Source organism: Myotis brandtii, unplaced genomic scaffold (genome assembly GCF_000412655.1).
Source record: "Myotis brandtii unplaced genomic scaffold, ASM41265v1 scaffold6, whole genome shotgun sequence".
In the NCBI taxonomy this organism is placed as follows: domain Eukaryota; kingdom Metazoa; phylum Chordata; class Mammalia; order Chiroptera; family Vespertilionidae; genus Myotis; species Myotis brandtii.
Window position 1 is genome coordinate 513,614 of NW_005370271.1, and position 22,349 is coordinate 535,962.

Sequence of the window (22,349 nt, forward strand, 5' to 3'; positions counted from 1 at the left end):
CCAACTGCCCTCCCCTCCTGGCCTGATCACCCCTAACCGCCTCTGCCTTGGCCCTGCCACCATGGCTTTGTCCGGAAGGATGTCCGGAATGTCTCCCGGTCTAATTAGCATATTACCCTTTTATTAGCATAGAAGAAGAAGATATGTAATAATGTAATAACTGTGGTAACTCGTATTATTGGAATGCTCCAAGAGGCTATGCATCATACTAAGTGAAGTAATCTGTCAAAGTCACATAGGTAGTGTCTCAGTTTGGGTTCCCCAGAAGCCAAACATGGTACAGGATTCGAATGCTAGTGGTTGATCTGGGGAGGGAAATTGCGGAGTGGGGACGTGAAACAGGGAAGGGAAGGCAGCCAATGAAGTGTATGTTATCAAGCAAGTGGGACAATAGAGCTGAATCCCGTTGGGACGTCTGGGATCCAGGAAAGAAGACCCACAACAGGGGCACCCCCCCTCCAATGGTGAGGAAGCGGGGCCCCCTAGACACCAACTCTGGCCAGTCATTGGTTGGAGGCTGCTCTGAGGGGTGTGGATCCCCATCTCACCCAGCCCTCCACACATGGGGACAGAGAAAGCTCAGTGGCAAGAGAAAGCCCTCAGGCAAGAAGATTTAGGTTCTGGCAGTTGGGGGTCAGACCTGTGTGCACTGAGATGGTAAGGACGGGGTGATATGGGGAGAGAATTCACAGCATCTGCGACTGGTCGGAAGTGGAGAGATAAGCACATATCCAGGTCTTTAGGATTTCAAAGTCTACGAATGGATGAGCATATGGGTGGGTGGATGAATGAATAGACAGATAGTCACATGGGCAGATATATGAATAGGTGAACAACTGATTGGAAGGTTAGGCGTTCAAAGGAATGGAGAATTAAGTGGGTGAGCAATGGCCGAATGGGTGGCCGTTGGAGTGGGTGGGTGGATGAAGCGAGTTCATACCCCACCTCCCACCATCAGGAGGTCCTCAATCTCTAAGTCTCAGAGGCATCCCAGCTGTGGTCTCATGTTGATGACCAAGCACATCAGGAATGGAGTTCAGGGAGGAGGGCAGATGGGGGGAGAGGGGGCTGTAGCAGAGGGTGTAGGTTGGGGGAAGCCTGCGAGATGGAACTGGAGGAGGAGGGTGGCACCCACTGGGTCTTGCGCCTGGAATGGTGCTGCCCTGCCCAGAGCTGGCTGGGCACCGGTCCAGGAGACAACATCATAGGGCCGGCTCTGGCACGCTCGCCCCCCCCCCCCACTCCCCCCAAGCAAGGCAGCGGCTGCAGGAGGGGAGAGCAGCGCTGGCTCAGGAAGGCTGGGAAAGGACTCCGACATCAGGACAGGGAGTCCCATCATCCTGGCAGCGCGGAGCGGAGCCAAGGGACACCCGGCTCCGGCTCCAGCACAGCTGATGGGCTCAGCTCTGCCAAGTTTCACTGCCTGGGGCACGTTTTTATGACGGAGGAATAATGAGAGGCAGGCATCGTGTTCTGGCCTTTCCCTGGTACAGCGTGTGTGTGTGTGTGTGTGTGTGTGTGTGTGTGTGTGTGTGTGTGTGTTTGGTTGTGTATGCTAGGAGATTTGGCACATGTGAGATTGTGTGTTAGCACGCGTGTATATCTTGCAAGTGTGTGTTTGTGTGTAATAAGTACCTTTGTGTACATGAAATTGTCTGTGTATGTGTGTATGAGTAGGCTTACGTCTGCATGAGCATGCTTGTGGGTGAAGGCGTTCACATCTGTGTCTTGGTGTTTGCACACGTGGACCTGATGCTCATCGGGGAATGGACTTCAGGGAGTGAAGGGCCCCCCCGCTTTGGCTGCAGCCTTATCTCTTACCACCCCCTCCGTGGCTTCGCACAAACTTCAGAAGCGAAACCATCAGGAGTTTTGCAAACATTCCAGGCCGTGTCGGACCTCTGAGATTCTGCCTGGAATGCGTCCTCTTCCTTTCTGCCGAGTGCGACTCTTGTTCATCTTCCAAGTCAAGGTTTCACTCCTCCTGTGCTATCTTCCTGGCCACCTCAGACTCCTTGCTGCTCCCCAGGCACCCCCTCCCCACACTCACCCCCTCCCCCAAAGCCCTGAGGTATTTTCTGCTCTTCCTTTGGACTGGGAGTTCTCTGAGGGCAGGATCTGTGTCTCATTTCTTTCTGGGTCCCCAGGGCTGGAACAGGATCTAGCGTGCAGTGGGATAAATGGATGGATGGATGGATGGATGGATAGGTGGACGGGTAGGCAGATGGATAGATTGGGTGGGTGGATGGACAGATGGATGGACAGACAGATGGATGGGGGGGGGGTGGATGGACAAGTGGACAGATGGCTGAGTAAATGACTAAACCTGGTACTTCTGCTCTAGAATCCTGGGTGCTGAAGGCAGACTGCGTGCAGCTCTTCCTTAGCTTTTGTTCCTCTGCTCAGAAGAAACAGCCTCTTTGCTTGCAGACGAAGGCTGCAACCCCAGAGCCCTCTGCGTTCTCCCCTCTCAGCCCCGGCTCCTGGGAGGGCTGGCTCCCGAGTGGCCACCTACCTCAGGCAGGAGCAGATTAGGCCTGAAGAGGCCTGGCTGAGTGGCTCGGGGTAGCCCCTGCTTGTGCTCGGGGCTTTCAAAGGCTGGGGAGACTGCGGGGGAGGGGCCTGACTTCAGGCCCCGCTGCTAAGTGGGCAGAGATTGTGTGCCCTCCAGGCCTTGACTGCAGGCAGCTTAAGGCAGGGCCCTAGGAGTTTTGAGACAGGAAAATGGTGTTTTGTCTTGTTAATGCATTCACTTGGCTTTGAACTGGAGAGTAGTCAGGTGTCCCCAGACGGCTGCTTTGAGCGGGTGTAGGGAGGGGGCAGGCAGTCAGGCCTGGATTACAGAGGCCTTCCCCGGGGAAGGGGGCCTTTGATGGGGCCGGTCTGTTGTCCGAGTCTGCTTTGCTGGTGGCGGAGCCCTAATGAGGGGAAAGGGCTGTTCTGAGGCATTCCCTGCTCTCCCTGGGGCAGCAGGCGGAGCCTCCTTTGATGTTGCAGTCCTTAAGCCAAGTGGGGACTAATTGCCACAAGGTACAGAATGTTCTGGTTTCTTGGGGGGTCTGCAGCTTGCGCACAATGCCGCAGCCACCCTGGGGTGGGGGAGAGCAGCCGCTCCCGATGTGAGACAGCTCAGGAGGGTCGGGGCTGTTTGGGGGTTGGCTTTTTCAGGCTCACGGGCCCACGCACGGAACGGGGCACACGCTCTACACAGCGAAAGCACACAACTTCGTAAACGGTATCATGTTAGAAGACATACATGCTTTGAAAACCCAGGAGTCCATAGGGTGGAGGGGTCACGGCAAAGAGAAAAGGAAGCGGCTGGTGCAGACAGACTCGCATTCTGGTTCCCGCTTCGCCACTTGTTCGCCGGGCCGGTCACTGAGGCGTCCAGAGGGCTTCCTGCCACCGGGGCCAGCGCTGGGTCTGAACAATCACCTTTTACACGGCGATGATCAGACGGGTGAAAATCATGCCTGTCTCCATGTGAACATCCCTGACGACTGAGCGTCATTCATTCCACAAAAATGTACTGAGTGCCTGTCCTATGCCAGGCACCCCCCACTGCAGGGCAGGGGCGTCTGCTAAGCAGAAAATCAAGCAGACGATCTCCCCTTTACAGTCGTAATCCGGGGTATGAAGAATGGAGGCCTAGGAGGGGATGGCCAGTGTGGGGGTTGGCCCCTCCATAACCTATGGCAGTGGTTCTCAACCTTCTGGCCCTTTAAATACAGTTCCTCATGTTGTGACCCAACCATAAAATTACTTTCGTTGCTGCTTCATAACTGTAATGTTGCTACTGTTAATGAATCGCAATGTAAATATCTGATATTGCAGGATGGTCTTAGGCGACCCCTGTGAAAGGGTCGCTCGACCGCCAAAGGGGTTGCGACCCACAGGTTGAGAACCGCTGACCTATGGGCTCTGAAAAATCAGCCCTTCTCAATTGAGTATAAAGTGCTTGGTAAATACAACTTCATCTCATTCCCACCACCCCAACCCTTCTAACCTTGTTCAACATCTTTTTGAATCAGGAGCATCTTCCCACGGTAACCCAGGCTGACAGCACACTTTCTGGGTGTTGACTGGAACCCTGAAAAGTGGGCACACAGAGGGTTGGGGGCTTGCCTAGGTCACATAAGCAGGAGGGGGCTGGCCATGGAGCCGCTGGCCGGGGACTCCAGGGCGAGACCCTTGCTCCTGCTCATGGCCAGATCCCAACTCTGCCTTCTCCTTCTGGAGCAAAACTCTGGCGAGTCTCAGGCCTTTCAGATGCGAGAGCTTCTAAGGAAGGGGTTGTGCCGGGGCTGCCGGGGCCTGGGGCTTGTTGGTGCCCCCGATTGCAAACGGAGTCCAGGAGCCCAGAGGCCAGCTGTCCAGGTAGGTGTCTGGGCAGTGCCCGCACGCGCTGCAGCTGGGACGGATGACGGGCGAGGCAGGCCTTCCCTACTGGCTGATGTCATGAGCTCATTAGAGCAACGGGGTTTATGGTACAAGGCAACTGTCCAAACAATAAATTAAGCCGCACAATTTAGCACTTAATTATCCTCTCCCTCATCTGCTTCACTCTTGTTCCCTGGGTGCCTGTCTGGCCCTCCAGCTAGAGGGCGAGATCTTCCCTCTGCCTCACACCCCACAGACCATCCATCACACAGCCCCGCCGGTGCCACCTCGGGAACATCCCTCAAATACTTTCCCTTCTCCACGCCCTGGTGGCCTTGACCTCAGCCAGGCCTCACTCTCTCCCCTGGATGATTGCCGCCCCAGTTCCTCCAGCTTCCACGCCCCTCTCTGCTGTGCCCAAGTGGCACCATGGTGACTTCCCTTGGTCTTGGCGTTCGAAGCCCCCGAGCCCAGGGTGCCCTGCCTGCCTTACCAGGCTCCCCTCCTAGACCCCCCCACCCCGCCATCCTGAGGAGCCAGCAGCTGGGCCCAGGGAGGGGCTGAGCCCACGTCCAGCAACGTCAGCCCATGATCGTCCACACACGTCGTCCTCTCTATGTGGACGGCCCACCCCGCACACACGCACCTCTCGCCACTCACCTGGCGGAGTCATGCCCGGCACAGTCCTCAGCTCTGCAATCTCCTCCTTCAAGAAGCCCGCAGGTATTTTCTTGGCGACCCCACAGCTGAGACTCCTCAGTGCCTCCGCCCTCAGGGATGCTGGGCGGTGGGGAGGCCTGCCCGGGACCACGACATCGACAATAAGCCTCGCGGCCCGTGGAGAGCACCCTCGTGCCCATTCACTCGGAGCCCTCATAGTTACAGCCTCACCACCAAGCCCAGGGAGCCGCGATCAAGTCCTCACAGGGGAGGAGACCGAGGTTTGGATTCCAGGTCCCCATCTGGCCAACTGGGCCTCAGTCTGGAAGGGCAGGGACAGTGTGCCCAGCTCAGGGAGAACAGGTCGGAGGACCCCACGGGGCACGGGCCGAGGGAGGGCTCTGGGGGTGGGGGAGGGCCCCCATTTGACCCTGAGGAACTTGGCACCCCCACTGATGACTCCCTTCTGCTCCCCCATTTTACAGTTGGGCAAATGAAGGCTCAGAGAGAAGGAGGGAGGGACAGGAAACAAAGTTGGAGAGGAATCGGGACCAAGCCAGAATCAGGCGTCTGAGTCCAGTGCCGCTGACCAGCAGCCTGGGCTGTGGGGAGACCACACCGCGCCCCCCCACCCCCTTCCTTCCTCACGCACTGGGTGAGGACATCCCCGCATGCTGCCCTCCCGGCACACCGCAGGGCCAGCGTCTCCGGGAGTTCAAGCTAAGGGGCCCCTGTCTGGTTTGCTTGCAGCCACGCTTGGCACACGGGGAGCTCTCAGTCCACGCTTGCCGAGTGGCTGCACGAGGAAGTGAACGAGCACGGGAACAGTGTCGTCTTCATTCCCAGCAGGACCCGAAGGGATGGCCAAGCCCCCATCGAAGCCCTTTCTGCCCACGGACTCCTCACCACCACCTGCGGGGCCAGCGCCGTCACACCCATGTCACACCCATGTCACACCCATTTTACAGACGAGGACGCCGAGGCCCACGGGGAGGTGCGGTGTGCCCAAAGCTCTGCGGCTAGAAGGCAGCTCTCAGGCGCCCAGGACATAAGGCCTGTTTGTTTAGAGAAAGGATGTTTTCCTTCTGGTGTGCAAACAGGAGGAGGTCTCCCGAGAAGCCATGGTCAGTATCACCCCCTTCTCCTGGGGGCCTGTCAGGTTCCGTTCCGTTACTACCAACATTCCGCTGTGCATGGACCCAAGAACCTGTCCTCCAGTGGGACGCAAGGACATGTGTGCATTGGGGGGTCCGGCAGCAGTGCTCTGGAAGCAGGGGCGGGGGTGGGGGCCTGGGCAGGAGCTGGGCGCCGAGTCCAGGCACGGAGGCCCTTCCAGCACCTCCCTTCTGGGTGGAGCGGCAGGTTGGAGTTCCTGCAGCTTGTCCCTCATTTCCATAAGGGGGAGCTTGTGCACAGGAGATCCCTCCAGGCTGGTGCACGGCATCAGGGACCTGCTCCCTGCGGCAGTGGCCAGCTGGGTCTCCACAGGCTGGTGCTGGGTCCTGCCTCCTGCCTCCTGCCTCCTGTCTCGGGTGAGGGACTAGGTGGGCAGCCACGGGCATGCATGCAGGCTCCCCCCCTCCCTCCCTCCCCAGCCGTTTATCCACCCGAGGAACCAAGGGAAACCAGGGACAAGGCCCCACGTGGAAAGAAGGCAGCTTTGGAGCCAGACGGGATGGGACTCGCCCCAGCGCCATCAGGGACTGGCCACGTGACCTGGGCTGGTCACTTCCCTTGGACCTCGGTTTCCTTATCTGTAACATGGAAATGCCAACTTTAGAAGGATGACAGGGTGGCGACTACTGTGCCTGGAGCCCAATAAATGCTTCAGAGTAAAAGGGCTATCGCTACGACGATGGTCGCTGGGTTATTTATGCAGGTCCTCTCCCTCCCAGAGACTCCTGCTCGCAGGCCTTGGGTTTGCAAACGCAGAACCAGGTGCTTCGCTTAACAGAAATGATGACAAAGCAAAAAGAGACTATTTTAGACGGGTGCGGGGGTGGGGAGAGGGGAGAGCCTCAATAGCTGAATTCTTTGCCCAAGTTCAACTTCTTCTTTTGAACGCTAACCCCCTCGTCCACACAGATGGTTTTTTTTGGCGGGGGGTGGCGGGGGGATGTTAGTGACTCTGCCAGGTGCTGTTTCATTCCTGACTTGCTGTGGTCCTCGGTCTGAACCACTCCGTCTCCTTCCATTTGGTTCCTGCCAGCAAGCAGAGCACATATTTCACGGCCCCTCTCCCTGGGAGGAGGACCCTCCCACAGCCACCTCTGCGCACGGTCACTTCACGGTCACGGCGCCGCTCTGGGGGGGCGGGGGGGAGACGGCTGCCAACGCACCCTGCGCCCCTTGGCTGCCTTCACAACATTCTCCCCCCGGCCCCCCAAATGGAAATAGCATTTTCTCCCTGGTCATTTTATGGATTTGCGTGATCACCACCACAACCCGGACACAGCCTGCCCATCACTACAGAGATATCCCTCGTTCTCTCCCTTCATCGTCACTCACAACCTCCGCCACCCTCTCCAACCCCTGGCAACGAGGAATCGGTTCTCCGTCTCTAAACATTCGCCATGTTGAGAAACAGGCATTTCTCCGGAGCCAAAGAGTAAGCGCAGCCACTGGAAACTGGAGAAGGAGAGGCAACCGGGTCTCCTGTTCAAGCTCCAGAAGGAAGGCAGCCCCACCCACACGGCGATCTCAGCCCATTTCGGGCTCCTGACCTCCGGAGCTGCTCGGCAATGACACGGGGTTGCTTAGGCCGCTGAGTGTGTGGGGATTTGTTACAGCAGCAAGAGGGAGCTGATACCACCCGTGACGAAGACCCTGGCACAGGAATCTGCAGACGTCCCAGCTCTACCTGTGCTCATGGGCTCCTCCTCCAGAGGATACCGGGGCCTTGCTTCAGTCAACACTGGCTCCCACATGTAAAGCACGTCCTTGAAGCCGCCTGCATTTTCTCGTGTGCGTGGATCCTGCATGTGTGCGTACAGAGGCGAGGGAGAGGAGAGGGGGCCGGGCCAACGCTTTCTTTTTTTAAAAAATATTTTATTGATTTTTTACTGAGAGGAAGGGAGAGGGATAGAGAGTTAGAAACATTGATGAGAGAGAAACATCGATCAGCTGCCTCCTGCACATCTACTGGGGATGTGTCCGCAACCAAGGTACATGCCCCCGACCGGAATCGAACCTGGGACCTTTGAGTCCGCCGGCTGACGCTCTATCCACTGAGCCAAACCAGTCAGGGCAGGGCCAACACTTTCTCTGAAGCATCCTAAGTTGCCCAGTCCAGTATGACAGCCACTAGCCATGTGTGGCTCCTAAGCTCTTGACATATGACTACTCGAAACTGAGATATGCTGTAAGTATAAAATACACTGGGTTGCAAATCCTTAGTGCTATTTAAAAAAAAAGTAATGGAAAGGAAGGGAAAGGAAAGAAGAAAGGACCTCAGGAGTGATGTTCCAAATTGATTACACAGTGAAATTATAGTATTTGGATATCTGTTGGGTTAAGTAAATATATTAATAACGTGAATTTTACCTGTCTCTCCCTTCTTTTTCTAATGTGGCTACTAGAAAATTTTAAATTACATCTGTGGCTTGCATTTGTGGCTCACGCTGTGTTTCCATTGGTCAGTGTGGGGCCAAACTCCCTCACCCACAGCCCTTTATGATCAGCCGTGGGCAGTGACAGGGCAGCGGCCAGAGCCAGGGGCTCGGCTCTCAGCCACCGCAGGCGAGTCCGCCAGGCCCTGTGGTCCTGCTCTCAGCAGCCAGTGCCCAACCACAGACCCCACAATGCGGTGGGAAGCGCTGGGGTCAGAGAGACCTTGGTTTGAGTTCAGCTCCTCTGGAATTTTCTTGTCTTTGGCCCTTTATCCATTTTAGTTTCCTTATGCACGGAATGGGGAAATAACCCCATCACACTCCTGGAGGCATTCCTTTATTCTACCAACTTCCATCAGACCTACTGTGTGCCAGGCACCGCTCTAGGCCCTGCCCGGCTCTACAGCAGCCCGCAGCCCAGGAGGAGCCGGCACGGCGTCCTGGCGCTCAGCCCTCTGCCTGCCTCCAGAAACGCTCTCTGTCGCCAAGAAGAACTTTTCAGTGGCAGTTTGATGACCCCACTGGTTCTCTGAGCTAGAATGGCAGCTCCGGGCATGGCTTTGAATCCACCTCAGCCATTACTTTATGACTTTAGCTAAGTCATTCCTTTCTCTGTTCTTCAATTTCCCCATCGATAAAATGGGGCTGCTAGCATTCCCCACCCCAGCGGCCTGCTGTGAGCGTTAAACCAGACAGCACACACAGAGCGGGCGCTAAGTGTGGGAGCTGCTATTGTTGTCATCGCTCTCATGACCGCGATCATTTCTTTGCCTTAGAGCCCCAGCGATCTCAGGGCACTCCCAGGAGAGGTGAGTCAGGAGCGGAGAGGGAAGGCCTGGGAAGACCTGATGACTATGCCCAGGATGAGCTGAGCCCTCGGGCCTCCGTCCAGGTGATGAAGACATTGCCCGACATCGTGGGGCTCAGGTCATGGCGGGCTGCCTACTCGTGGCCATGCTCAGAAGATAACTCTTCCCTGCTGGCCGCCAGCCCAGGCTCCATCCTCCGGTTTCAGACGCTGTTGGGGACCCTCCTTATCCTGCTGTTTCCTTGGCAGTTCAGGTTCTGCTTCTAGAAGAATCCAACCGAGACACCCTTCTCTCTTCTTCTCAAGAGAACCCAATGTTGGATCCGTTATTTCTCCTCCCAGAGAGCCACGTGCCTTGGCGAGGTTGCCCCCTCCCATTCCAGGCTGCCCCCTGGGCCTTACCTGTAACTGGTGGAGCCTGGCCAGGTACCCGGCCTCCAGCCCAAGGCATCCTGCTCTCCCTCCGGAGTGCGAGCTGCAGGAGAGGCACCAACTGGGAAAAGTCCTCTCCCGGAAAAAGAGGGCTCTTCCGCCCTCCCCTTAGGAAGAAGCGCTTTCCTATCGGACCAATGTCATATGCGTGCGAGTTTTAACGATGAAACTTGTGAGCCGAGCAGGTGGCTTTGCTACCAATAGACATGAGCACGTGGGTCCTGGGAGGGGGTTTCCGAGGGATGCACGGAAGGCACCGTCATTTACACCGACGTTCATGTGAGACAGTCAGTGGTGCAGAAGGCCACCGACCAGTCAGGGGTCCCCTCTCCTGGGAACCCCGCCTTTCCAGACGGCTCCTTGATACTGGGGTGCCACCACCGTGAGGAGGATTGGAGTTCCTATTTTTAAACACAGATTCAACTTTAAAAAGCAAACATTCATGTGAGACAGTCAGTGGTGCAGAAGGTCACCGACCAGTCAGGGGGTCCCCTCTCCTGGGAACCCCGCCTTTCCAGAGGGCTCCTGGGTACTGGGGTGCCACCACCGTGAGGAGGATTGGGGTTCCTATTTTTAAACACAGATTCAACTTTAAAAAGCAGGAGAAATGGAGCAGGGATATGAGGTGGGCTGAATGGTGGCCCCCCCCAAATGATAGGTCCACGGTGTAACCCTGGGAACCCATGAACCTGACTGTTGCCATTGAGCAGGGATATAAGGTGGGCTGAATGGTGCCCCCCCCCCTCAAATGATAGGTCCACAGTGTAACCCTGGGAACCCATGAACCTGACTGTTGCCATGTGTTGTCCTGGGTCATCTGGATGGGCCTTAAGTCCAGTGACGGCTGCCCTTGTAAGAGAAAGGCCGGAGGGAGAGTTGAGACAGACAGAGGAGAAGCGGGAAGAGGCACTGCTTTCTGAAGAACAAATATCAGCACAGGTTTCTGCAATATTTGTCAAAGGCTTTGTCCTCCACACCAGGCCTCCGTGTTACAGGGAGCGCCGCTGTGTGCCTTTGTACATGACGGTTGCCCTCTCTGAGCCTGTTCCTCCCACTGTTCCAAGAGGATCATCATGGTGCCCACTGCCCAGGGCCGTGATGAGGGTCAAGGAGCATCAGAGGCTCTACATAATTTTTTTTTTAAATTTGAATTTGTCACTAACCTTCCACGACCAGGAGACTTTATATGACAATCCCAGAGTCTCTTGAGAAGTCAAAAAAAAACCTGCCAACCCAATGTCACCAGGAAATAATCGGCTGGAGCAGACCCGCGGCTGGCCCGGCCCGGCCTCCTCTGTTCGCCGCAGTCCTCACCCCTCCCTATCACATTGCTCGCTCCCGACTTCATTCATTCCCCCTCGCTGCGCCGGCCCCTGTCAGCATCGCAGTTTGCAACTGTGCGGGAAAGCTTTCTGTACACTGTTCGCTAATTTCATTTCTGTTTCACAAAAAAACAAATCCCAGGCCAGCCTCTCTTTCAGGAGACTGTCTCCAGTAGGGAGAGGGACTGATGAAAACCTCTGTCAGACAGAATTTTTTACTTAATAGAATTTGTTGTAACCAGATCAGCAGCGTCCTTTAATCCCAGGCCTCTGACTTGTGGAAATCTCTTTGTTACCCAGAACTAGATCCAAATGATGGTACTTGTTAAAACCAGGCGTGCTGGTGGAGAGAGACTTCCATTGATGCATGTTCTTGCCAAGATGGGGATGTTCCCGTCCTTCTCTGGTTTAATAGTTAAGTAAACGTTCATTTTGGAATCTGGTTCAAACCAGTTCGAGAGGCGCTTTTAGGAAAAACCAACACCTTTGGTGTTTGCATTTTGTCACCAGAGCTAGCTCTGATTTTCTTGGACTTCAGCGTCCGTGTATGGAATCGGCCTCAAGGTTTGGCTCTGCCTTCTCCTCGCTGTGTGACTTTGGGCTGTCACTCACCCTCTCTGGGCCTCAGCGTTCTCGTCGCTGAAAGGGTCAGAGGACTAGCCTTTACATCACTGGATTGCTGTAGGGATTTGAGCTGATATATGCCAAGCTCGAGGAGGCATAGGAGCCCGGACACCAGAGATATTTATTATTCTTATTATGATTGATTGCTCTTTTATGAGGCTGCCTCGGTTGCAGCTTGGGAAGTAGAAATATGGATTATGATGATTTTATTGTTCACACATACCCGAAGCAGAATCCTGCCTCTATCTGCGGGCCTTAGAAGTAATACGATGATGAGCTTGATAGTAATTATGAGGGCTCATATTTATTGGGTATTTCCTAAGAACTGATAGAACCCTCGTCCGGTGCTCCCTCCCCTTCTCCATCATGATCTGTGGTACTTGTGAGTTAGTTCTGCACTAACATGGGATGCCTCAGAAGTCTAGAATAAGAAAATATCCCCAAAGCCCGTGGATTGCACACCAAATCACATACTTCCTAATTGTGTGTGTCCACCTTGTGAGGTCAGACCCAGGGCTGGTAGGTGGGGGGGTGCTATGGGCACATGGAGGGCACCGTTCTCTGATCCTCGACTCTATTCCTTGCATGGCAGGAGGGTTAGCATTCCTGGGCCCCTGGCATTAATGCTGGTCACTGCAACCCTGAAAATGCCCTCCCGTGAGTGCGGGTGGCCTGAGGGGAGTCTGGGAAGCACCATTGCAAATGAATATTCGCGCTCTCTCAGCCTGCAAACTCGGGCCAGACCCTCCATCCATCTATCTCTCTGAGGATCAGTTTTCTGACCTGTCCAGTGGACAGTCACGCCCATCTCGAGGGGCTGTTGGCGGTGGGTGTGAAGGAGGGTGTGTGCGATGTGCCTGGCGTGACCCTGGCACACGGAGGGTGCTCAGTGGCCAGGGCACAGCTCGGTGCAGATCTGGCATCGGCAGGCCCTGGCTCCCCTTCTTCCACTGATTGTGTCTCCAAGTGACAGGGCCAAGGGGGGCCTTCGAAGCCCTCCAGACTCCACTCTGCTCTAATTGGACGCCATCGTGGAACGAAGTCCAGTATTTAATTTGGCCTGCGCTTGACAGATCCTGCGCGCACGGCGAACAGCTCACTCAGGGCCCGGGATCCAGGGGGGATTCTTGGCCTGGGCTCAGGGCACACTGGTGCAGAGAACGTCGCATTCAATTAAGGCTGATTGGCCCTGACAGTTGTCTGGGTGAAGTTTATAAGGTACATCTAATCTGGATGCATCTGGTCATAAAAATGCAAAACAAGCCATTCCCACCCAAGTTCTAACTCCAGATGTGGGCTGATTCTCGGTGATTGACACCATATTTTTTGCAGCTGTCCCACATTTCAAATCTCTTTCTATTTGAAATATATTCATCATAATTATGGAATGCAATAAACAAACTTCAGCCTGATGACAAGCTTTAAATATAAGAATGCTTCGACTTAAAATAAATGCCGCGATTTCTCAGCCCGGGACGGAGACGGCACCGCGAGAGTTCTCCAAGGGAGCCCTGACCCTGTCACCACGAACCAGACAGAGTTATTTTCTCGCAAGTATTGACTGATATTTGCAGGGGGAGGGGGTGGGGGCGGGGGAGAAAGAGAAAAAAGCTATTTATATCGGGTAGAAAAATGTGCACGAACCATCAGAAAGCCGCCCTGCAAGACAAAGAAAAATAACTGGATCCGACCTCATCCGGGTAGAGGGCTTCCCGCTGTGCCCGTCTCGGCCCAGGCAGGGGAGAGCAGTGGTGAGCGCACGGTCAGGGTCCCCGGTTTCAAGTCCCAGCTCCCACAGTCCACCCTCTGTTACCTTCAGCGCTACTCTGTCACCCAACCGCTCTGTGCCTCGGTTTCCTCGTCTATAAAATGCAAGGCGATGATAGGACTTACTTTATAGTGCGATCGTGAGAGAGAAATGAGTGATGACAATGCCCGGCGTGTAACCAGCGCTCAAGACATGTTTGCTACGACCGTCGTCTGACCTCTCCCCACCGACTCCCTCGGGGAGAAACGGAAGGTTTCGGGGTCAGGTGACCTGTTTGGGGTCACACACAGTACATGGCAGAGCTGGGATTCCAGCCCTGATCGCCTGACCTCACTACCAAGATGCCCTCGCGTGGTCAGTTTCGCTCACGTTAGCGTTTTCCGTGTCCATCCGATGCTTCTGAAAGGCTTGGGGTGGCCAGCCTCTCTCTCAGCGGCTGCCACGCACCCCAATAGCATCCTGTTAACCTGGACAGAGAGCCCCCCGCCTCTCCTTGGCCCTGGGCTCACCTTTTCTCTTTCGTGCCGTTTAAATGAGTCTCCGATTGAGACAGTTAAGTAAACAAGCGGGAAGGTTCACGAGAGAGAGGCCAGCCTCGACCACGCTGCTGGATTTTTCTAGCCACTTTGGACCTCAGCCACGACCGCATCGCCCCCGTGAACGGCGCCTACAGCTTGGTTCCTCGCTGAAAACGAGAACGCGCCGGAGTTCGCGTCAACAATCTGCTCCTCTTTAACATGAGGCCATAAGTCACACGCCTCCGAGGGCCCAAAAAAGCGTCTGGCGCTAAACTTGTCTCCTGACTCCGATGATTGTCCTCCTATTAGGCTGATGAGAGAATCAGCAGAGCCAGGGCCTCCTGGGGCTGTGCCCACAGCCCGGGCCAAGATGGAGAGGACTCCGTGAGTTTTGTTCCTGAGAAACGTGAACGGCTGGTCCGTCCCGGGGCCCGCGGGCACACGTTCAATATCAAAACAGTGTGTGCGCCTCCCCCGGGAGACAGACAGACCCGGTCCTGGCAGGCCCCGTGCTCCCAGCGGGAATGGGAACCTCTGCTGGGAAAGGGGTTTCAGTCCCCCCAGGGCCCTCGGGGTGCCCTGCGGTGTCTCTGAGCCTCACCTGACCTGCTAGGCTCCTGTAGGGGGAGGTAGCGTGGAACAGTGGCAAGATGTGCCCTTGGCAGACAGACAGGCAGATCGAGATTGAAAGAGGGGCTCCGCCAATCACAGACTGGGTGAACTGGGGTAAGGAGCCCGGCCGCCTCGGAGACTTGCCGGTGAAACGGAAATGAGCATCTCGGACTTGCAGGGTTGTCATGGGGATCCGATGAGATGGCACGGGACAAGGACTAGCCCGCAGTCGGCGCTCGCTAAGCAGAGGCAGGGGTTTCACTTGTGGGGTGAGGAAGGCACCTCCCGTGCTATCTGGGCCTGGCAAGCCTGTTTCTCCTTCTGTAGCCAATGGCAAGTAGACTGGACCTCTCGTTGCCACACCAATCAATTGGCGGTGCCTGCTTGAAGCGCGGTCATTGATTTGTGATGTCTGCCACGGACCGGGAGGGGCAGTAACGGTCCAGGCATTGCTAGCTCCCTCCCACAGGGCAAGTTCTGAAGGCAGGAACTGGGCCTGTGAAAGAACCTCTTTTCTCGTGCATGCTACAAAGCCTTTTTTTGCATCTCTCATCTCGTGGATCTCCCTAACAACCTCAGACATGGCACACTGTGACCCCACGTCGCCTGGTATTAAGTCCTGAGACAAGCGTCATCATTTGATGGATGTGGAAACTAAGGCCAAAGGTCAGATGAATGAAGCAGGTAACTGACAAAACAAGGTTGGGCTTTTAAAGGGAGCTGCAGCATCACTCCAGAAAACTGCTCTGCCTGCGTCTCTCCCTGGAATCTTGAAATGCTACCCTTCCGCTAACCGAGTCCCTTTACCTTCCCAAGGCTCAGTTTACCTGTCTGCACAATGGACACAGGAACTACCCCGTTCTCCCAACACCAACAGGCGGTGTGAAGATGAGGGAACAGTGTGTGTGGTAAAAGGCTTGGATAAACCCCCCTGCCTGCCATTCTTTGAGGGGGTGGGGTGGGGATAATTGGGGTGCAATGCTCCCTGCACTTGTCCAAGGGGGTCTTTGTGAGCTTCTTCCCGGGGCTTGCGAATTACTACAGATTTCCCTGGGCCGCCATGTGGAGGGCGTTAGCACTTGGCGTTTCGAAGCTAGACTGGTTTTATGACCTTGGGCAAGTCACTTCTCCTCGCTGACCAGCAGGCTCTGCACCTGCAGGAGGAATGACGAACTTCCTGGCCCGGCTGCTGTGAGGCCCAGGGCCAAGGGGAAAAGCCACCTGGAGTGCAGGAGGCGCGCGCCCAAGGCAGGTCCTTCTCCTGAGGACCTGCTAGCGTAACCTCGCCAGGGCTTTAAGGTACAGAATTTTCTTTTCTCCAAAGAAATGGCAATACCGAAGTGTGTGTGTGTTGAGTGAGAGTGGGTGCATGTGTGTGTGTGAGTGTGTGAGTGTGTGTGTGAGTGTGTGTGTGGGTGGATGTGTGTGTGAGTGGGTGCATGTGTGTGCATGTGTATGCGTGAGTGGGGGTGTGTGTGTGCAAGTGTGCATGTGTGTATGTGTGTGTGAGTGTGTGAGTGGTGCGTGCGTGTGTATGTGTGTGCGTGAGTGTGTGAGTGGTGCGTGTGTGTGCATGTGTGTGAGTGGGTGCATGTGTGGGGGGGTGCGTGTGTGTATGTGTGTGAGTAGGTGTGCGTGTGTATGTGTGCATGTGTGAGTGAGTGTGTGAGTGGGTGCATGTGTGTGTGTGCATGTGTGTGAGTGAGTGGGTGCGTGTGTGTATGTGTGTGCGTGAGTGTGTGAGTGGGTGCATGTGTGTGAGTGAGTGTATGAATGGGTGTGTGTGTGTGTGTGTGTGTGTGTGTAGAAGGAGGAGGAGTAAGAGGAGGAGGAGGAGGAGAGAGCTGCAGAGAAGTAAAGTAAGGGAGGGGAAGAAACAGCGGAGCATTTTAGTGACTTGCAGACGAAAGCTCCTTCGAGCTGGATGCGTTAGCCTTCTGACACCAGCTGAGCTGTGTTTGGAAAAATGCTGAAGCTGCCACAGGATGCCAAGTCATGCATATGTCAGAGAGAGTCTATTTGAGAAATTTGCATATCCCTCTCCCAAGAGAACAAGGCCTATTGGAACAAAGTGGTTGGTGCTTGGTGACATCCTCTATTTGTTCATTTTGCGCAGAAAGAGGCACTGTGAGGGAGAGGGCCTCGCAGAGAGAGGGGAGAGCAGGGGGTCAGGAGGGACAGACGGACAAAGGGAGGTGAGGTCCCGCCCATCCCCTTTGATCTTGAACCTTGCAGAAAGAGGCACTGTGAGGGAGAGGGACTTGCAGAGAGAGGGGAGAGCAGGGGGCGGGGAAAGGGGGTCAGGAGGGACAGATGGACAAAGAGAGGTGAGGTCCCGCCCATCCCCTTTGATCTTGAACCTGCCTTGGTGGACGTCAGGTAGACAAGCTCCGTTTTCAGACCTTGAAGCTCCTCCCGGGGCCGGCCTGCCCCACCGGCTGCGTCTGCAGTGTTTAACGGGCCCAAGTGGAGCCAGATGGTGGACCCGAGCCAGCCTGCGTTTGACAACCAGATGCTGAGCTCGCACAAAGGGGACCCCGGCCTGGCTGCTGGCAGGGAGCTGAGCTGAGCTGAGCTCCGCAGAGCACCAGTCCCCTCTCCGTGGTTGGACCCCCATTGCGGGCCCTGCCTCAGCCTTGGCCCCCAGGAGGGGCCCCAGAAGCTGGCTGGACTGAGGCTAGGGAATCAGACAGAACTGGGTTTGAATCATGATCCGCCCCTGACCAGGGGGCTCAGGGCATGTGGTTTTGAGCCTCAGTTTCCTCATCTGTGAAATGGGCCTACCAAAAAAATAATAGCAGGTCTCGTGGATGGTTAGGGGATTAAAACAGACACCGTGTGAAGAACCTGTTCCAGAGAAGACCAGAGACTGCGGAGCAGGCTGAGCAGGCTGGGGGCAGCCTCAAAGGGTGACAGGCTGATCTTCAGGCTCCAGAGTTTTAATTCCCGCATTAAAGAACCCAGGGGATGTCTCATAAAAAACCGCATTCCTGGTTTCTTGTGAAAGACGCTCGTACCAAAGGCTGGAAGTGAGCAGCCGGCCCCCTCTCGGCCTCAGACCCCGGCCCTGTCTGGGGAACCCCACCTCCCACAGCGCCTTCCCTCACTTGGTTTCTTCCTCACTGAGGGGCCAGACGGTTCTCCAGGCCCCTGTCATGGCTGTTTGCACCTCTGCCGAGGTTGACATGGCCTTTCATGGAGAAAGAAAAGCAAAACTCGCTGAGGGCTGAGCTGTCATCTCATCCTCGGGACAAAGCGAGAGTCCCAGGGCCACCCCACCAGCCCCATCAACACGAGGGCTGGACGCGCAGAGACGACACTCGGATTGTCTGGGATCCCAGTGAGTGGCCGCTTCTTTTTGGAAAAATATGTTTCAATTTATCGTTTACACAACATGGCTTTCAACCCCGCCATTGTTTGGGGCTTTCCAAGAATATTTTGAAGTATTTAGGCATAAAGTGGGTGCCTCCCCCACCCCAAAAGGAAGAATCCTGTAGCTTTTCATGGGTGGGGACCAGATTATATATATACACTCGGAAGGATACAACAGGCCGAAGAGGGAGAGGGGCCTGGGCTGGCGGAGGGAGACGGCTCCCGTGGGTTGTACCTGTTGTCTGTCTGACCTGGCCTCTCCTTGGAACGTATAGCCCAGCCTCGGAGGACAGGAGGCAAACAGGCGATTCTGACTTTCCTAAGAGACCAGCACAAGGTACCGGGGAGCCACGAGGAGACGCCAGCTCAGCCTGGAGGAGACCCCTTGGGCTCCCGGGGCAGGTCAAGCCCAAGATCTGCCCAGGACAGCAAGCAGGAGTCGGCGTGTGCAGAGGTGGGGGAGGTCGAAGTCTGTTGGGGGCCTGGAAAGACTGTGGGTGCTGGAGCATAATGTGGCGGAGAGGTGAGGGAGGCGTGAGGGGTGAGGCGCCTGGGGAACAGGGTCCCCTGGGGAAGGCCGGGGAGTGCGGAGCTGTGCGATCTCAGGGAGGTTGGAGAGGATCCTGCAGGCAGTGGGGAGCCACAAGCAGGTTTCCAGCGCAGGGAGCACCTGAGCCGATGGACGTGCTAGTGATCTGGGAGGCTGTGCGGAGGTAGCTGGGAGGGGGTGAGCCCGAGGGGAGGAAGACCGCCGAGGACATGGGTGGCGGCGGCAGCTGTGGGGACACAGAGGAGGCAGTGGGTTTGGGAAATCGATGTCACAGGAAAAGCCACTAAGACTTGGTGACAGCTGCCGTGTCCCAGAAGGACTGATTTGCATAAATGCTGGTTCTCTGCGAAGTTCCACCCGATGGATGGGTGGCTAATTGAATTCATTCATCCCACAGCAAACAGTTATAGACGCGGGCTCCCCTGGGAGCCCCAAGCGGAGGTGCTGAGAGGAAGGATAGGGAGAGCAGGCTCCTGCCCAGGAAGTGGCGATCCACCAGGAAGTCTCGCTTCTAAAAAGGGTTTGTGACCAGCATCCTATAAAGCAGATGGTAGCCGCCCCGCCAGCTACAGCTCCCGAGTGTTCTGGCTCAGGCACCCTGCATCCCAGTGGGAAGGGCCAGGCCCACCGACAGCTTCCCAGGGGCCAGGCACAGGGCTGCGGGCTTGTGCCTTCCTCTCCTACCACGGAGCTCTGGGTTTAGCAAACTTTCTGTAACGGGCCAGACAGTCCAAATTTTAGGCTTAAGGGCCATCTAGTCTCTGTCATAACTACTCAGCCCTGCCACTGTAGTGCGAAAGCAGCCACCGACCATGTGTTAAAAAAAATGGACATGACTGTGTTCCAATAAAACTTTATTTACAAACACAGTCAGGGGGCCAGATTTGGCCTGTGGCCCAGACTGACAAATTTGGACGGAGTCCACAGCTTTCTACTCATGCTGCAGATGAGGAAGCTGAGTGTGGCAGGCAGGGCCCAGGGAACAGAGGCCGTTCAAAGGGGGCAATGGAAGAGGCGTTACTAAAGGGGCTACTTACAAGGTGTGAGGTTTGGGGGAACCCACCGGGGTACTCTGCGCAGCAGTGGAGAGCCGTTGAGACCCCAAGGCTTGAGGGGCAGGAGGTGTGGTTTCTAGAACCTCTCGTTGGATGAGGGGCCACCCAATGGAAGCTATGGCTGCCTTGCGGGAAGGAAGCTGGGGGAAATACTCAGGCCTGTGTCCCCTCCTGCCCTCCAATCTCCTGCTATCGCCCCCTGGTGACTGGACCCGGCAGGAAGCCAGGGGCCAAGGGAACCACTGAGGCAGTCCGTCGGGCAGCCTCCCAGGGCTCCAGGCAGGACGGAGAAGGGTGGATGGCAAGTGGAGGGAGTCTGAGCAGCTGCTCAAGGTCATGCGGCCGGTGAGTGACAGCCATGGTCAGCATATTCTCCGGTCGCCATATTCTCTTGGGCAGAAATCGCCGTGGGAAGAGAGGGGGTGGCAAAGGGGAGACGGGCTGCGGGAAGACAGGCAGGCAAGAGCTCCCCGCTGATGGAAACCCCCAAATGTGACCTGAGGCCAAGGCTTTGGAGTCAGACAGGCCTGGTTCAAATCCTGACTCTGCTCCTTACTGCGCAGGTCAGTATGCCTCCCAGGTTTCTGCAAACTGGGGTGGGGTTCTCTCCAGGGGTGGTCAACGCGCCTCCAGGCCATTCCATCTCGGTTGCTGGTTCAAAAGGCCAATTCTCAGGCTCCATCTCAGATGATGAGAGCCCCCCTCTGCGGGTGGGATGCACCCCAATGTGTGAGAGACAGTCTCTCGGCTTCCTGTGAAAGTCTAACATGCCACCAGTCCCAGGCCTGTCGCTGGCATGCCCATCATTTATGGAGCAGTCCCTCGGAGCCCCAGTACTGACCTGAATCAGGTAATCAGATCGTGGTGGCAACAGAGACAAGCTGGCTTGCATTCCCATTTTACAGAGAAGAAAACTGAGAACCAGAGAGAGCCAGATGCTTCTCGGAGTCGGGAGGGACTCGATAGTAGCCGGCTCCCTTCCTCTCCCCTCACGGGAGGAGGCAGAGCAGTGTGGGCACAGGCCAGAGGGCCCCCTAGACAACGTTCAAGGGCTGAAGGGGGAAGGCCATGGACTCAGGCATCTGCAGAGAAGGGGCCACCCAGGAGGCCCTGGCACGTTCATCTGAGCCTGAGCGGCCTCGGGAGAGCCCCACCTCCGCGGGCCGAGCCGCGAGCCCTCAGGGGCAGCGTGAAACCAGCCAGGGTGTGTAACTCACAGCAAGGGACTGCAAGCCCCAAACGGAGCTCTCCCCCATTTTTTTTTGAATCAGGCGACGGGATCTGTCTACGGTGAGGGGTCCTCAGACCCCGACTCCCTCTGAGAGGGGGGAGTGCGCTCTGTGAGACGAGGCATGGTTCTCTGGCATCTTTGTGTGGAGGTACCTGGAGAGGTATTTTTTAAAGCTAATAAATCATAAACCTTGTTTGAATCCCAATCCAGAACAGATGTAATGCATATGGTCAGTAGACTTGGAGTTGCAAATAAATATGTTTGGAAACCAAATATTTGAAAAGCAATTCTTCTTCCCCGTCTTCTCTTTTTTTAAGTGCCACTGCCAAGATTGGTTCAGGGATTTGGTTTCCCCCAAAGCTGTTGCCACAGCACTACGCTCCCTCAGCCAGAACCAGAACGGAGATGAAATGCCCCGGGGCCAGGAGCACACGGAGCTTCCAACTCGCATGCCGGTGCCGCGGGTTGATTGGCTGTGGCTGCCTGGAGCGCACGCTCGGCGGGACCAAACGTCATGATCGATTAGCAATGTCTGCTCCAGAAACAGCAATGGTAAGCAGAGGTAGGAGTGCCACATAACTGCCACCCCTGTCCTGCTAACTCTGAGCTACCTGCTTCTCCAACGGGACTGTGCTTTGTTTATGTTGATTGTAGTGCAATTAAAGTTTAAGGGCACAAAAGAATCAGGGACACAAAGAGTTTCACCTGCTCGTTAACTGCGATGCCCAAGTAACATCGAAATAGTCCTCTTCTAATTCAGCCCTCCCCCCGACATGGGAATCTGTAACCCTCTGAGCAGTCCCCGGACCCCGAGGGGCACTTTCACCAACAGCGGTTCCTTTGTCTCTTCACCTGTGCACGTCACTACCGCCTGCTTCTCCCTGGCGTGTTAGCTCCAGGAGACCTGGGACCTCGGTGCGTCACTGTGTTCCTCCCGTCCAGCGAGAAGTGGTACACAGTAGGGACTTGATAAATCTCTGCTGAATGAAATTAATTTCTTCTTTTTCTCCTTCCCTTGTTCAGGTGCTTATTTATGCCATCACTACTCTGGGCTCAGCCCAGGGCTCCGTCTGCAGATCCAGATACAATCAGACAAACGAGAAACCTCCAGCCGGCGGAGGGAGACAGATGCATCATTTGATGATTCCAGACATGAAAAAGGTGATAATAGAAGGAGGTGCTGGGCAGAGGTGACTGACATCACGGAGAGATGATGGAGCCCTAGGAGACTTCATGGGGGCTTCTCATTGACCTGGGGCAGGGGTGGGGAACGTCCGGCCCACGGGCCGTATAAGGCCCGCGAAATCATTTGGTCTGGCCCTGCCAAGGCATTGGGGATGAGTTAACTAAATGTTTGGCCAAATACAGCAGGCTAGTTTTTAAGTTGATAATTTTGTATGGCTCTTGGC